The sequence below is a fragment of the Triturus cristatus genome, chromosome 7 (genome assembly GCF_964204655.1).
Source record: "Triturus cristatus chromosome 7, aTriCri1.1, whole genome shotgun sequence".
Taxonomy (NCBI): domain Eukaryota; kingdom Metazoa; phylum Chordata; class Amphibia; order Caudata; family Salamandridae; genus Triturus; species Triturus cristatus.
This window is the reverse complement of record NC_140590.1, coordinates 1,078,808,376-1,078,823,460: the sequence shown is the minus strand read 5'-3', so window position 1 is coordinate 1,078,823,460 and position 15,085 is coordinate 1,078,808,376. Positions and strand designations below refer to the sequence as shown.

The following is a 15,085-nucleotide window of genomic DNA, read 5'->3' as shown; positions in this document are numbered from 1 at the left end:
GTGCAAAAACAGCTGTCTAGTGCAAACGCAGACACCTCCCGCAATGTTGCAAGGGTGCAGTGGAACGCCCATAGCAAATTCCATTGCACGCCCCTTTGCCGCAGAGGAATGCACGGAAAATGGCATATTTACAAAGTGGTGTTAACTTACGTTGAATGGCTTAGCACCGCCGTGTAAATATGAGAAATGATGCTACATCACCGGAGCGTCAAAAAAAGTGACTCTCCGGTGGCGATAGGGGCTTGTACATATCCCCCTAAGAATTTCATTGAAAATGTGCACTGTACAATATGAATCATGTGCACAAACTCTCTTATTGATAAGTCCAAAGCATATTCGCAAGCATCCAAGGGTCAACTGCTTCCAACAAATCACATCCACTTTGTTGTGATTTCAAAATTCAAGGCTCACTTCATACCTATTGCACTCAGCTAGATATCATTTTGCCATGCCATGTGTTTTTGAGTACTTAAGTAGTATTTGTATCAAACACATTCTGCCAATACTACAGTCTTGTAATGTAATCCTTTCTTTATCTGCTTTAAAATCCCTATTGTATTTTATACATTCATATGTTTTTTATTGCATTTTTTGTAATTATAAATCCATGTTGCAATTACATTTGTTTGTTTTGTACAGATATGGGGTTTTATGTTTACTTCAGTTTGAATTGAAAGATCAGCAATTAATTGGTATGCACAACTGAACTGTTCACGCTGCTTCATATTGTTTAATATTAATATGTAGTACTGTTCATAGCTGCATTTCAACAGTCAAGAGTTAAAAATGTGTCACACAGACAGGAAGTAGGTGGAAGGTCCTGTTGACTTTTGTGCTCTGTAACATTCAATAAGAGGTAACACATTCATTTTAATCCAGCGCAATATAAAACCTCTTAAATAAAAAACTTCAATTAAAATCCTCAATACAATTCAGTAGAAGAGACCCCAAAATATATAAAAATCCAATGTACACAAAAACTAGGGAGGGCGGAACTACGAGAGAGCTGAGGATCAAAATTTGACACAGAAGACGAAAAACAAAATTTCAGGGGGATGTTTGGAGTGTTACACCCCCCTAATAAATTTATTTTCTGGTGAATAGATGGATACGAGTGCTTTCAGTCGGGTATTGTGAGGTGTATGTCGGATTTCACCAGTAATTTTTACATAAACACACAAAAAAACACACACACTCTCTCCCTGTCATTGTGAAAGTCTAAAATATTTAGGAAATATTGTGTTTTCTCTTGCTTAGCCCAACCAATCTGCATTTGTTTCCCTTTCTGTTGCCCCTTAAGCCCCTCTTGTGCGCCCTGCTTGTTGTATAATGTATTTTAACATTATATGCCAGCATAATTGTTAGAAAATCTAAAGCTCTCCCCACAACCCAGTTTTACTAACTAACCTACGCCCCTCTCTTTGAAGACAAGGACACTGGCTGACCCTTTGAGAAAGTCAGACAGCCCTATCGGTGTTGTCTGGAATACCCTGCCCCAAGAGAGCAGTGGGGGAGACACTAGCTCCCTTTGTACGGACCTGCATCTTTTTTGTCCCACTGAGGTATGCTAGGGAGAAGCGAGGTCACCTAATATTTTTTAGGTTGAGCCTGGGCAGCACATGCGCTGCTCTCTGAGGTATGCTTTACTCAGGTATGGATTTGAAGCTTTGCCCACTCTCCGCCCATCTTTTCAATTGGCTCCTGTTGCTGTCCTCTTCTAAATGGTTGCTTCTGATTCGTTAATAGGCTTGTTAGTCCCTCGCTAGTAATGCCTTGTCTGCATTTGTAACCTCCCATGAGGACAGGACTTTTTACTTGTGTGGTGACAAGGTACGTTTATTTAGTCCATGAGCACTATTTTCTTTAAATATTTTGTCCTACTGCAGACACAACTTTCCTGCAAGGCTTTTAAGATGTGCCCGAGACACCTTCAGGTCCAAGAACGGCAGCCGCTTAATTCTTTTGTTATGCACCCCCACACTCCACATTGATTGGTATTTGAAGGCTGCGTGCATTGTGAAAGTCATGAGAAAATAAAAATATAATTATGCACTGCTATAATTAAGACGTTCATTACTAATTTCTTATTTGTAGCTGTGCATAACTGTAGTTCTATTTTCTCATAACTTTAACTGATTCCATGTTCGCGCTAAGATCGCAGCCTGTAGGCTGCATGGGGCGCAAATCCAGGTACACCTTGCTTAATAGGTCTCGCATTTGCTAGAGTCTAAGCTATTGGCATCGTAAATAACAATGCCTTCAATTTATCTGATTTAAAAGAACAACAAAAATAAAAAGCATTGTCATTTACAATGCCAATAGCTGAAACGCTCGTAAATGCGAGACCTATTGCATTGCAAATGCTTTTTGTACTATAGCAGTTTCGCTGGAGACAAGCAGCGAGGCGCTGGAAATAAAATACACTGAAGTGTTGAATGAACATAATGATGTTGCAATGTTTCCATTTATTTTGTTGGATCCCCACTGTAATTGCAGTATTTGGTTTGTTCTTTTAGTTGCTGCAATGCATATGTTATGCACTTGGATAGGAATTTGATTCTGTTTGATCTGTTAAGTAAAGACGATGAAGACATATCCTCAGTGCATGTTCCTTAGGTTATCTATTTATGGTGGAAGAAAGTGAAACTTACTAACCCCAAGTACTTCTGTGAGTCTCACAGGACTGATCATTACCCAGAATGCACTGTCTCTGTTCAGTATGCAGGAGGGTTATGGTTTACACTGCACCAGTTTTGTCTCATGTTTGGTGCATTGACTAAGTCCGTGGGGGGGTCAGGCTGTATACTGGATAAATCCAGAAAATATACGTTTGAAGGGCCAACAGAGACGCAAACTTGCAGCATGGTTGGGGATTCTATTTCAGATACATGTCTTATGTGGTTGGTGAAGTTGTACCATAAGTGATGTGTTTGTGGTTCTACTACTGACTGCAGTAGCTGTGTCTTAATCAGAGATAAGTCAGTACGGTTTAATGTTTGATCGGTCTCCCCGGAGGTGTTGCCATAGCAGCGGTGTGCCATTATTTGGCTTATGCACTCTGCAGGGTGCAGGTATGTGGCTGATGTTGGGGAGTGAAGATATCAGCTGCTGGGCTATTCATCTGAAATAGGTTGGATGTGTGTTAGTAACTCTGTCTTGTAAGTTCTGATTCCCAACAGTTGGGTCGTTCATGTGCCATGTATAATTATACTATACCGTTATTTTGCAGGTTTGGATGAGGGAAGAGGGAAACACGGGTGCCTGTGTTTAAAATGAAGGAATGTTGCACTTGCCTATCACTGTTCTGCAATTTGATTCACCTGAAGGTGCATTTTGACTGCATAGGTGTATCTGAAAAGATATGTTTTCAGTTGTATTGAACCTAGATGGTTGGGTAGCATGTGGATGTGAAAAGGAATAGAATTCATTGCAAAGAGGCCTTTGGACTGCAAAATTCCTGCTGCTTGTTGAGCTGCAGTAAGTTCAGGCATTAGGAAGGGTTTTGTCAGACGATCAAAGAGGGTGTGCAGGGACCTTGTGCTGTATTTTGTTGCTCAAGTAAGTAAGTGCATTTAAAACAATGATTTGTATTGGTAAGTTTGAGGGCTTCTATTGTGAGCCAGGGCCTTAGAAGCCGGTGCACAGATTTTAGCATCAGCTGATTCAGTCCCAGGGCGTATTTCTGGCTCTGGGTCTTAGTGAAGTGTTCTGGGTCATTTTGTGTCAGGAGATTTGCTGGTAGGGCAGGCCAAGACCGCGATAGTATAGAAATGGCTGGAGTTGATGGTAGCTTCTGCTACTTCTTAGCATTCCTTGAGGTGGTGACAGAAGGATGCATCTGAGTGACAGCAGGTGATAACAGGATGCTCAGACCGCCCTTCCAACCTGTGTGCCAAGGGTCACTGTGAGGTCACGGATAACTCCTAGGCCTTACATCTTGCATCTGGGTAGTCGAATAGTCTAAGACAAGTGATTGTATTCGAGTTAAGGGGAGGTGAATGATGCATTTTAAAGTGAGACATGAGGATTATATGTCACTTCTTTTGACTTTCAGTGACTCCTTGTCATTGGAGAGTTAACTGCAGTGAGGCAGAATGCCCGGATCTGGTGTTGGACCAGCGTGTGTGTGTCACATGAGTAGGCTTGGGTGTTAGCGGCCTTTGAATGGTAGTGTCGATCGGAGTCACTTGCTATTTTCAATAGATGTTGAAGAGCACTAGTCACAGGAGAAAGGCTTGTGGGGCACTACAGAACATTTGACCAGATTCTGAGAGTAAGGGGCTCAGTCTGAGATTGCCACTGACGACTGGACAGAGAAAATGCCAAAAAGGCTGTGCTGAGGTTCAAAAGTACTAACAATTATGTCTGTCGTATAACTGCTCCTTCAAGTGTGTTGCCTCTAGCTTTTGGGAGAATGGGATTGGTGATGCATATTGCTTGGACATCCAACTGTCCAGGATTGAGAAGGCTTTGCCTGTCACGGTGAACCTTGGCTTGGTCAACAGCAGTGTTTCTGAGGACTTGGTAAGCTGGAGGGAGGCAGGCAATGAGCCTGGATGTGGCCGACCTATTGAGCAGACTCATAGCAATGGGTTCTTTTATTTTACTTGGGTTGTTTTATTTTACTTGAAGGCATTATGTTCTTTCTTCGATACACAACTGTATTAGATAAGTAGGGTGTAGTGCCAAGATATCTTAAAATTCTTTATGGGGTTCAGTGGCCAAAATGACCCTGAGAGAAGACTAGAAGTAATGTCTACGAGCACTACACATTTAAGCAGGAATTCAAGGGAACCCCCAAGGGAAGAAGCTGACTAAAAAAAACAAAATGTCATGAATAGAAACTCAAGCTGTATTTTGCAGCAGTATCAGAGGAGCTCAGGATTAGAGATTAAGGGCCTTATTATGACTTTGGTGGTCCTCCAGCGGCGCCGCCAAGGCCATAGTGTGCCCACCAGATTATGATTGTAATCCATGGCGGGCAGGCGGTGCAGCTGCAGTCTGACGGCAGTGGTCTGTTAGGCTCATGAGAGAACCTAACATGCAAACCACCGCTGTGAGGGCGCTGACTGCACGGTCCTGTACAGTGTGGCATGCATGCCACACCATGCAAGAACTGGAGGTGAAAATGCAGGGGCACAACAGGTGCCTCTCTGCATGCACCCCCAGGCCCAGTAGTGGCAGGGGACTGTGTTACAGCACCCTTTGTTGCCTCTCCACCACATTTTTCATGGCAGGCTCACCGTCATGAAAGGAGCTACAGACAGGTAACTCGTAATATGATCGGTGGTGCCGCAGCGGCACCGCCAACATATTGCAGCTACCTGACTGCTGCATGATGCAAATGATCCCTAAATGACGCAACGGTTCTGTGGCTGTCCAACTGCCGCACTCGTAATACTGCCGGCAGGCCCCTAGTGTGGCAGTGGTCGGACCACCACCACGAGTGTGGCAGTTCACAAGTGTGGCGGTCCTATGTACCGCCACACTCGTAATAAGGCCCTAAGTGTGCAGAATAAACTAATGAAAAAAGGAATTCATGCATGTGTGGAAACATAAATACTCATTGTGATATGCCAAAATGAGTGAATTTTATTTTTTTTAAAACTTCAATGCAACAATGCATCTCAATGGAAGTTCTGGAAAAGAAACCCACAATGAAGGTCAGAAGGTTGGTTGGGGCGTGAACCAAATCTGCACCAGCAGTGGAATTACTGAAAAGAAGGAGATGGGTCTCAAAGGAGGGTCAGTAACTGTCCAGTTTCATGCAGGGCCACTAGAATTCTATGCAGTGGAGGATAAAATTATGAGGCAGTGCTGATTAAATTACGTGTCAAAAAAGGCAAATTATGCAGCGTAATGGGGCACATTTTGTGATAGTATTGCTTCATTATTTTGACACAGTTTATCACTGTCCAGGGAAATGTTTTACCTCATTAGTACCAGTGTAACACTCAAACGCATCAATAAGAAACATAAGGATGACTAGTCAATGTTTATAAAGGACCTTCCATTGCGTAGCAAAACCTGTTGCCACATTTCAGACCCATTAAAGCTAGACACATTATTTTATAAAATCCACAGATTATGCAGCAGATGATGGATTATATGGCAAATGCGGTATATTTATAACAATGTGAAAATACCACGGACGCAAAGTCACATAATTCCAGTGACCCTGGTTATATACAAGGAGATAAGAGAAATTCCAACTGTTGTTGCAATGCTACCATTCGCCTTCTACCACTCATCACCGCACCCCCCGCCATAACACAAACACCACATAATCGAACAAGTTCGCACAAGCCTATGGCAGGCACATGCTACCAATCCAGCATAAAGGAACATCATAAATTACATTGAGAGAGGTAGATAACAGCGGCTGATTTCCCGTGTTTATGACTATTTTTTAGCCCATTAGTTTGACAGTTATTGCAGGCGCAGAGTCGGTGTTGCTGGTGGCACTGGGTACTCACTGAGGTGTGTGGTGTTTGCGTCGGCGCTCTTGGTAACCATGGGTATGAGCAGGCTCAAGGGGAGTGGCAGAACGGGAAGAGGGGGGGAGGCACTCAGGACACGGCGAGGGGAAGTAAGAAACGGGAAGTAAGGATAACACAGACAGGTGCTGTCCGTGCCAGCCATGGCATCGTCTGGGACCTCAAAAGGCAACAAAAGCAAGCTATTAAAATGAATGAGATTTATACACATGACTACATGTGAGATACACATATAATGGTAATTGTGTTTATAAGGTGCGTCATACCCCTGACAAAGGGAGCGCATGAGCAGTGATTGGTCAGAAGGGGGCCGAATTGCATTGCAGAACACGTAGGAAGACTTTTACCTGTGTTTACTTCTTGAAAATTAGTATGAATGAGCATGTGCTTGTTTTTATGGGGGCCTGCCTTTCAACTCCATGGCAGAGCAAACGCATACGTTTTCAACCAGTTTTATTTTCACGAGTTCGCAGTTTGACCTTCAGCACCATGGACAGAGCACATAGGCGACTCTCGCAATAGACAGTGGGATGGTAATTTTTCGTAAATTGCTTCATCCAAATTTTACTTCCTGGGTTGGCTGAGATCCCCTCGTACTTTTGTAAACTTCCCAGGCAGGTCAGTGAGTTCCAGATTTTGTGCTAAATTCTGTGTGGGACCTGCACGTTACGGTCAACTCGCCTTTCATCCTTTGGAGGTTGATCGATTGCCCAGAATTTAGCTAAACAATAGTTCTAGCAGGGATTCACTGCCCTCAAAATCCCAATATTGATTTAGAAGAAGCATCTGAAAAATGTATTATTATTACTACCCCGTGTCAGATTTCCGGATGAGCTTTGTAGAGGGCTGCCATCTCTAGGTAGCCTGGATTACTGGCCAACATTTTTTTCCTGGGTGAAGAAGCCTTTGGACGTGGCGCTGTGCAACTGGAGGCCAGTGTAGGGATTTTACTGTAGGGTTTGAGTGTAGACCTCCTTTTTGTGAAAGCTCATTTTTGAGTTTTAGGTTTATCCTTCAGCACCACGGACAGTGCACGTCCATATGCATCTAAGCAGGTCTGTCTCAAAAAGCCCCAGAGAAGCTATTCCAAATGTCCTCACTGAGTTAAAATATAAGAAAAAATGGTACATCCTAACGAAAGCATCAATAACCCAGAGAATAAGTGAGTTCGGTGTGTGGAAAAGAAAGAGGGATTGCTCCCTACGGTAAGTGATTGCCTCCAACAACCCAGACCATGGGCAGAACCAGAGCCAGGGCATTTTACCCTGAAGAAATCATGGGCAGCCAACAATGCCAGACCTAAAGATGAGCTAGACACAGGCACAACATTGTGTAAAGGTCCAGAATGTACCCGGACCCAGGCACGTTGCTTCCCTTGTGGAGAGGTCGCCTATACTGAGAGAGGTGAATGCATTGTTATGTTATGTGATGTTGACTTTAAAACATGCTAATTCCAAGCAAAGCAAGGGTGTCCCGACGCTGTAAATAAACACTGTGTAGTGGGCTGGTCCCACGTGTTCAGTTGACATAGTAGACGTAGCCGAGTTGCGTATGATGTAGTTTATTAAGTCCATAAGTAGAAGTTATAGCGAGCCCCACCAGGAGCAGCCTGCTTGCTGCTCAGCCCATCTCCCAAATGACAACACTCACACCAGGCACCCAAACATTCCACTCATGTCACTCACTCCAACATTCTACATGGAACACTCACACTGGCTGAGCAGCTAAGGACAAGGTGAAAGGGAACATAAAGACATAACCTGAGAATACTAAACACTGTCAAATACAAGGCTGGCAGCGGATCTGAAAGAAGAGCCATTTCTTGAACTACTACTACGCGTCTCTGCTTTAACCCATTCAGCGCGGCGCGGATTACCGGGCCGTGCTGACAGTTCCGTGCGCGGGCGGGGCCGTGACGGAGCGGTTCCGTCATGCGCACAGCGCGACCGACGCGCATGACGGAACCACTCCGTCACACGCATCGAAGGGGTTAAATATGCCTTTCAGTACCATGGAGAGGGCACGTGCTGTATATTCGAGCAGTTGCATTTGTTTATACATTTATATCGGAACATCAACTATAAGGACAGAGAACGCACACCCTTTTAGTCGTACTGTATCTCAGTAGTTGTGTGCGCCTCTGTATTTGTCTGTGCTTGTATGTTGGAATAATATTTGACTTTCAGCAACTGTGCACAATATATATTGTCCGGCGCTTAAATCAGGATTATTCAAAACGTGTACAATAATCACCTTTAATGCACCAAAGGAACCCCACGCGAAAGAAGCCATTGTCACAGGCACAGGGAAGCCTCCAGCCGTAAGCACTCAGGCCTCAGTAACCGCCCGAACCTGCCTAAGTGCCTGCATGTTATCTGCATGCCTGACAGTGTTTGCAGTCCTGAATTCACAAGCAGAGATGACGTTGTAGATATTCTCTTTAGGCTTTAGTTAAAAAGAACAAATAGGAAATGACAACATCTCCTACCCTGCAATCAAATATCACGTACAAATATGTACTTATTCCTTCGATAGAATCCTAGCTGCAGGCTCAGAGGATTGTCTGTTTCAAATGTAATGTGGATATACGTATCAGTAGAACTATTTGTGTTGATACTATGTTTATTTTATGCATAGGTAAATATACTTAAGAATGTGCCTCGTGCACTCACCAGCTTCCTATCTGTCCTGCTCTGCCCAGGAACTCTGCCTCTACTGTCTCGGGCGACCCATAACCACTTTATATCACCCTCCTGCTCCCAAGAATGATGCGCACAATGTAGGTCTGGCCAGTGAGTTTTTCATTTTTCAAAGAGCCTTCACCTGGCTCAACGTGTATCAACTCGGAATTCAAGCCTTGGTCGCAGCACTTATGAATGTACATATTACAAATGCAATGTCTCTCCTTTTGGGGGCGCATATTTTGCTAAAATGTGGTATAATGCAAAGTGTTTACCGACTGCAACAAGGCCAATGAGATTCGATAGTATATTGTGTTAATGGCCCATGTTTTTGTAGAGCGCACTACACGCCGTGTGGTTGTCCTGGTGCTGAGTAGACGTGTTAGTCGTGGCTAGGCCGGGGGTTTATTCACAAAGCGAGATCTTCAACTTTTTATGAAACTCGAGAAGAGAGAGTGAAAATTCCACTTAAAATCCTGGAACAGGTGCTATTTACCGCATCCGATAAATACCTCATCCCAGGGTAGTGGTATTTACTGGGTGCTGTGACTGCGTCCTCACTGTCCCACCCACTTGGATTCAAGGCCGAGTGTTGAAAGTTTAGTGGTGGACTGGTCCAGGTGCCAGGTGATGATTCTTTAGGCCTTTTTTGATTTTAGTGAGACCCTCCATACTGAAGAGTATTCAGGTCTTATGAACCAGCACTAGAAATGCTTTCAAAAAGTGCATGGAATTATTTTGAAAAATGGGTGGCGTTCTTTCAGAAAGTGTGCAGAATGAAATCTATATCTTTTTAAAAGTGCACATGAATTTTATTACAAGACAAAGGGCGTGAAATTCCGCTCCACTTGTTGAGTTTGTGGAGTTTTCCCTCTCTGCGTAGCACGCGGCGTTCCGAAGAACTCCACAGAGCAGTTTTTTAGGTCTCGCCTGACCCAGTGCATGCGCTGGTCTGGCGAGACTTATTGAGAGGGCTCCAAAAAGTGCTACCAGGCCAGCCTAGAGCTACAGTGCATGAGCGCGAGCGCGCGCCACGCTTTACCGCGATTACTTTCACTTTCACGGCCTAACGGCCGCTTTGATGTTTGATCATGATCGCGATCCCTTTCACTTTCGCGGCCGCACGGTGGCTTTGCATAGCCAATAGGTCTCGTTTTCGGGACCTTATAAGTATTTAGTTATGCAACTGTTGCATAGCTAAACACTTATAAGGTCACAAAGGCGAGATCTATTGGCTATGCCAATGCTTGTTTTCTTTGCTCACGGAAGGGTCGAAACAGGAAGCTCCAGGCATGGACAGGCATGTGGGGCCGGGTTTGGGAGGAGTAGTTTTTAGGGGTGGGGTTGCCTTTAGGACTAAGGGCAAGGGGGTGGGGTACTTTTGTGAAGTGTTTTAGGACTCAGGGTGGGGGTCGGGCTTGTTTAAAGGGCCGGGGCTGGGTTTGTTGGGGGAGGTTTTAGGGGTCAGGGCGGGTGGTTGGGGTGCTTTTTTTAAAAATGAGGGCAGGATTTTAGGCCTCAGGGCAGTGGAAGGGGTTGGGGTAGCTTTATGGACAGTGTGGGGGTAAGTTTTAGGGCTCAGGGTGGGGAAGGGGCTGGTGTTGAGGTCGTTTATGGTAGGGGCAGGGTTTTAGGCCTCAGGGCAGGGGTAGGGGAAGGGGTCGTTTTAAGGACAGGGCAAGTTTTAGGCCTCAAGGCGAGGGGCGAGGTAGGGGGATAGAATTTCAGGGCTTAGGGTGGGGAGACAGGGTTAGGGTAGTGGTGACCTTAACCACGCATACCCCTTACCAATCATGCCTTTACAACGAAATTGCGTGCTAGAAGCTTGCATGGTGAAGGAATGCGTGGCTAATACACATTCATGGTTCGGGCTGCGTGTTAGAGGCTTGCATGGTTTAGCCAAGCATGCGTGTCTCTGTCGTACAACCATATGAAGGCAAATTAGATCCAAGAACACGAGCTAACAATTGTTATTTTAATCACGCAAACCATTTGCTCAAGTGACTTAAGGTGCTTTGAGTAGATGGGTCAAAGAGGTAATGGCTTTGGCAGAGGTGGACACAAGATGTTTTTGGGCTCTTTCAGCAAGTGTGCTACGGCTTCAAAAGTCTTTTGGGCTGGGGCTAGATTAGAGCACCTCCTGAAATCAGTGGATTGCCCCACATTTTCAACTTTTAAGACTTTTTGTAATAAAGCAATGCCGCATGCACCAATGACAGTTGTGGACATTCTTTGAGCTTGCATGATAAGACTGACCTGTATTGTAATAAAATGGCATATTCCCCTGGCCAGTTGCTGAAGGAGAGCCCTGAAAGAGACCAATGTTATCCACCGCTAAAATTTCTACCCGCCCTGGTAATGAATGGGTCATAACAGTTCCTTTTGGATATTCTTAGTGCCAATCTCAAATAATTGGACGAAATGCCCAGAACGAAGCCTTCATCCCGGAGAGACTCAACGTTCTCTTATGGAGGGTTCACCAATGAAAAGAAGCCATGTGATTGCTTCCTGTTTTTTTGTTGCTATTGTTGCTGTTTCGGTTTTCACATGATGATAGACTTTTGATCATCAAGAAAAGAGGAACTTAATGACGGACTTTTCCTGTTTTTAGTGTTCCTCGTGTTTCTTCTTTGTTGTTACTTCCTACCCACTGGAGAAGGATTATGGGAAATGTAGTATGCTTTACAGGTGCTAAATAAATTAACAGTAGGAAAAGAGACTGCATAATATTTACACCCTTTGTCTTTAATACAATCAGGACTCTCCATCACCAACTGTCTTGGAGAATCTGCATTTTGTGGCACTACCTTTAATTTCAATGTATATGTCTCATCACTTGGCCCTGGCTCGTTGGATAAATTGCTTATTAAAATATACAGCATCATTAAATATGCCATTGCCTCTAGATACTTACCTTGGCTCCATACTTGAATTAATTTGTGGTTCTTTAAATTTGTAAAAAAGCCTACATTGGAAAATATTTTTAGAGGAGTGTAGGGTTGTTTTAAAGTGAGTGTAGAGGTTCTTTAGGCTTTTAGAATAATTGTGTCCATAATTCTTTGACGAGGTGTTCAGAATACTTTCAAAAATGTTACCTCATTTTTGTAAACAGTATGAAGAATACTTTTTTAAGGCAAAAATGTATTTGAAAAAACACGCGAAGGGGCAGATTTACAATCCCCTTGCGCCACTTTTGCGTCACTTTTAACATGGGAAAAGTGACGCAAAAGTGGCGCAAGGGGCTTGTAAATCTGCCCCAGAATGCTTTGCAAAGTGGACAGAAGTCTTTAACAACAGGAGAAATGTACTAAAAAAACTGGATTATTTGAAAACTTTGGGAAAATGACTTCAAAAGATCAAATTCCCGATAAAAAGTGAGCAGATGCTTCCATAAAAATATGCAAATGTTTTTTCAAAAGTAGTGTTGCAGGTTAGTTCTATTCTGATGGGAGGCGGTCCGTAAACAGCGCTATTTTGTCCTGCCCTACGATCCTCTATACTACACTATGCCCTTTCATAGAAAGGCAGCCAGGTATGATGATGTGACACCTCTAGCTAAACTGGAGTAAGAATGAGGGGCCTCCTTTACTATAAAATGATGTGGCGCCGCAAGCCATTTTGCTGCGCTGAGCTGCGTCATTTTAAAAGCACAGGGATGCGTAGTATTAACAACAATATGACAGGGATGCCTAGGGTAGCTATGCGCTTTATAAGTGTTTCTTTCATTCATTAATTTCATTCATGACACATCCCTGTGCTTTCCCCTGCGCTGGCGCACAACTGGCTGCCATTAACTAGCACAGGCACCCTGGCGTCATGTTGCAAGCGTGCCTGCATTGCGGGGATGATTGTTTTTGTGCAGGAAGGGGCACCTTCCTGCACAAAAACAATCATTGATGACATTTACTTTCTATGCGTGCTGCACATAGGGAGAGGAAAAACGAGGAGACATAAAAGTATTCCTCCTCATTGCGCCACTCCTAAGCCTTCCCTGGGGAGGAGTAAGATTTGGACGTATTCCCAGCTTTACAAAACAAGGTAAATCTTGGAAGGTGTCAGGTTCCCTGATTGTTGCGTGGGAGCACCCACAGCAACATCCATGGAATGCTCCATTTGCACAGAGTTATCCCTGAAAGGGGACGATATTTAAAAAGCTATGAAAAGTCTCCAGGGTAACTTTACGTGACCTTGTAAATATGGGCAAGCCTGTTCCGCCCTTGTGCATTAAAAAAATGTTGCACTGGCAATACAATGTGCCTGTAAATGAGGACCGTGGGCTTTATAAATAGTAGCGAGAACAGCACAGTCTTCCTTAAAGTTGGCAAACGACCCCCATCAGTACATAGGGACGTTTTCCACACATACACACGACTCCAGAGTCATACCAGGATAACACCAAGCCTAGAAGGAGCATGTGGGTTGTTGGCACCACAGGGCCTTTCGTCCATGGCACTCTCCTCACGCAGATGCTTGCAAGCGCGACCAAGTGACTGGCAGCCACAGTCAGTCCCTCAGGGCCCGCAGTGCGGCCTACATCAACTATGCCCTGTGAAGCTGTGTCTAGCCTTTAAATAAATTATCAGACCTCTTTATTTCAATTGGCCCGGGAGCCCACTGTGACAGCGAAATGAGTCAAGAGTCATGGCGCCCCAGCTCGCTTCCCAGCTGGAAATATCGAGGCCCATAATTGGCTCTACGACGACAGCGACTGATCCAGTGCATGCGCCACTTCTATGCTGAACCAACCCCTCCTGGTTTGGAAAGGTGACATATGCTCGTCTATTACTTTTAATTTAGAGAGCCCACTGCAAATACAGTAGCTTCTAAGCGCTTTACCGCGTCAGACGCTGACTGCTCCAGGAAGCGCTCGTGATATTACACAATATGATGAGAGCCTACGGCAACATTTTGCAAGGGCGCCTAAAAGTTGGCTGGCTCCCCATAAATATACAATTGACCTGGGTTGAGTGGTGGCCTCCAGGCTTCTGAAAAGCCTGATTCATGGCAAGTGCCGCTGTCACTGCTCTCTGGTGTTGTCAACCGTGCAGATCTCGCCTCCATCTGAGCCCTCTCCAAAGATGCTGCTTGAACCCACCAGCACCACAGGACATAAGCCATCCTAAAGGCAAGATGCCACGCTCAACACCCTTGTTATAAAGGTCCCATCTAGGCATTGCCCTCTCCTGAAACTGTGTCTGACTTACACATATATGTTTGGTATGACCACTTGCATGCTTGTGTCACCAGTCACTCAGCCCTGACATGGCAGAGCACCAACCAGGGGACCTCTTTGTATCTAAGCGCTAGACATAGACATGGCACTGTATCTGGTAGAAAGGCATCAGGGTCCAGAATTCCTATTAGCCAATATAGCTCTGGAGCTTTTTCATGTGGCTGTAATCTATATAAACGTATTTGACTGCCATTCGGACTATCCCGGGGCAGTGGCGTAAGTCAAATGATGCACCCCTCCCTCCCCCCAGATCAAAATGTGCTGTGGGACCCAGCAGTCTCCATTATCTAACAGATATTGCTTGGTCTTGGGTTCAATGATGGCCCCCTGAAGGGTTGCCCCCTCCACCCGCACCGCAGAGGCTGCAGTGGCCTGCGTTACGCCCTATCCAGAGGTGCATCAAGTCACTTTCGGGTGATGCAAGTGTCTACACTTGGAATAACACAGATTTTTCAGACAGACACATGCCAGGCAGAGAGAGTGTGCCTACACAGCCCACGGGCACTAAGATAACATACGGGTGGCAAGTGCTTGCCATATAAATACACTTCTCATATTATTACAATGAGCCTATGTTAAGTCCCTGTGGTCAGAAGGTTTTGTGACTAGGCTAGAAGAGCTGGCCTCTATTCGGTTCACACCAACACAGATTAAACAGATGATATGCAGTTGAA

At 44.7% G+C, this 15,085-nt stretch overlaps 1 protein-coding gene across 3 annotated transcripts in view; it reads right to left on the bottom strand.

Moving 5' to 3' along the window:
* The window catches only part of HTR4 (5-hydroxytryptamine receptor 4), a 1,182,210-nt gene that overhangs the window by 1,034,837 nt on the left and 132,288 nt on the right, over nucleotides 1-15,085 (bottom strand). The gene's annotated exons all lie outside the window — the stretch shown is intronic.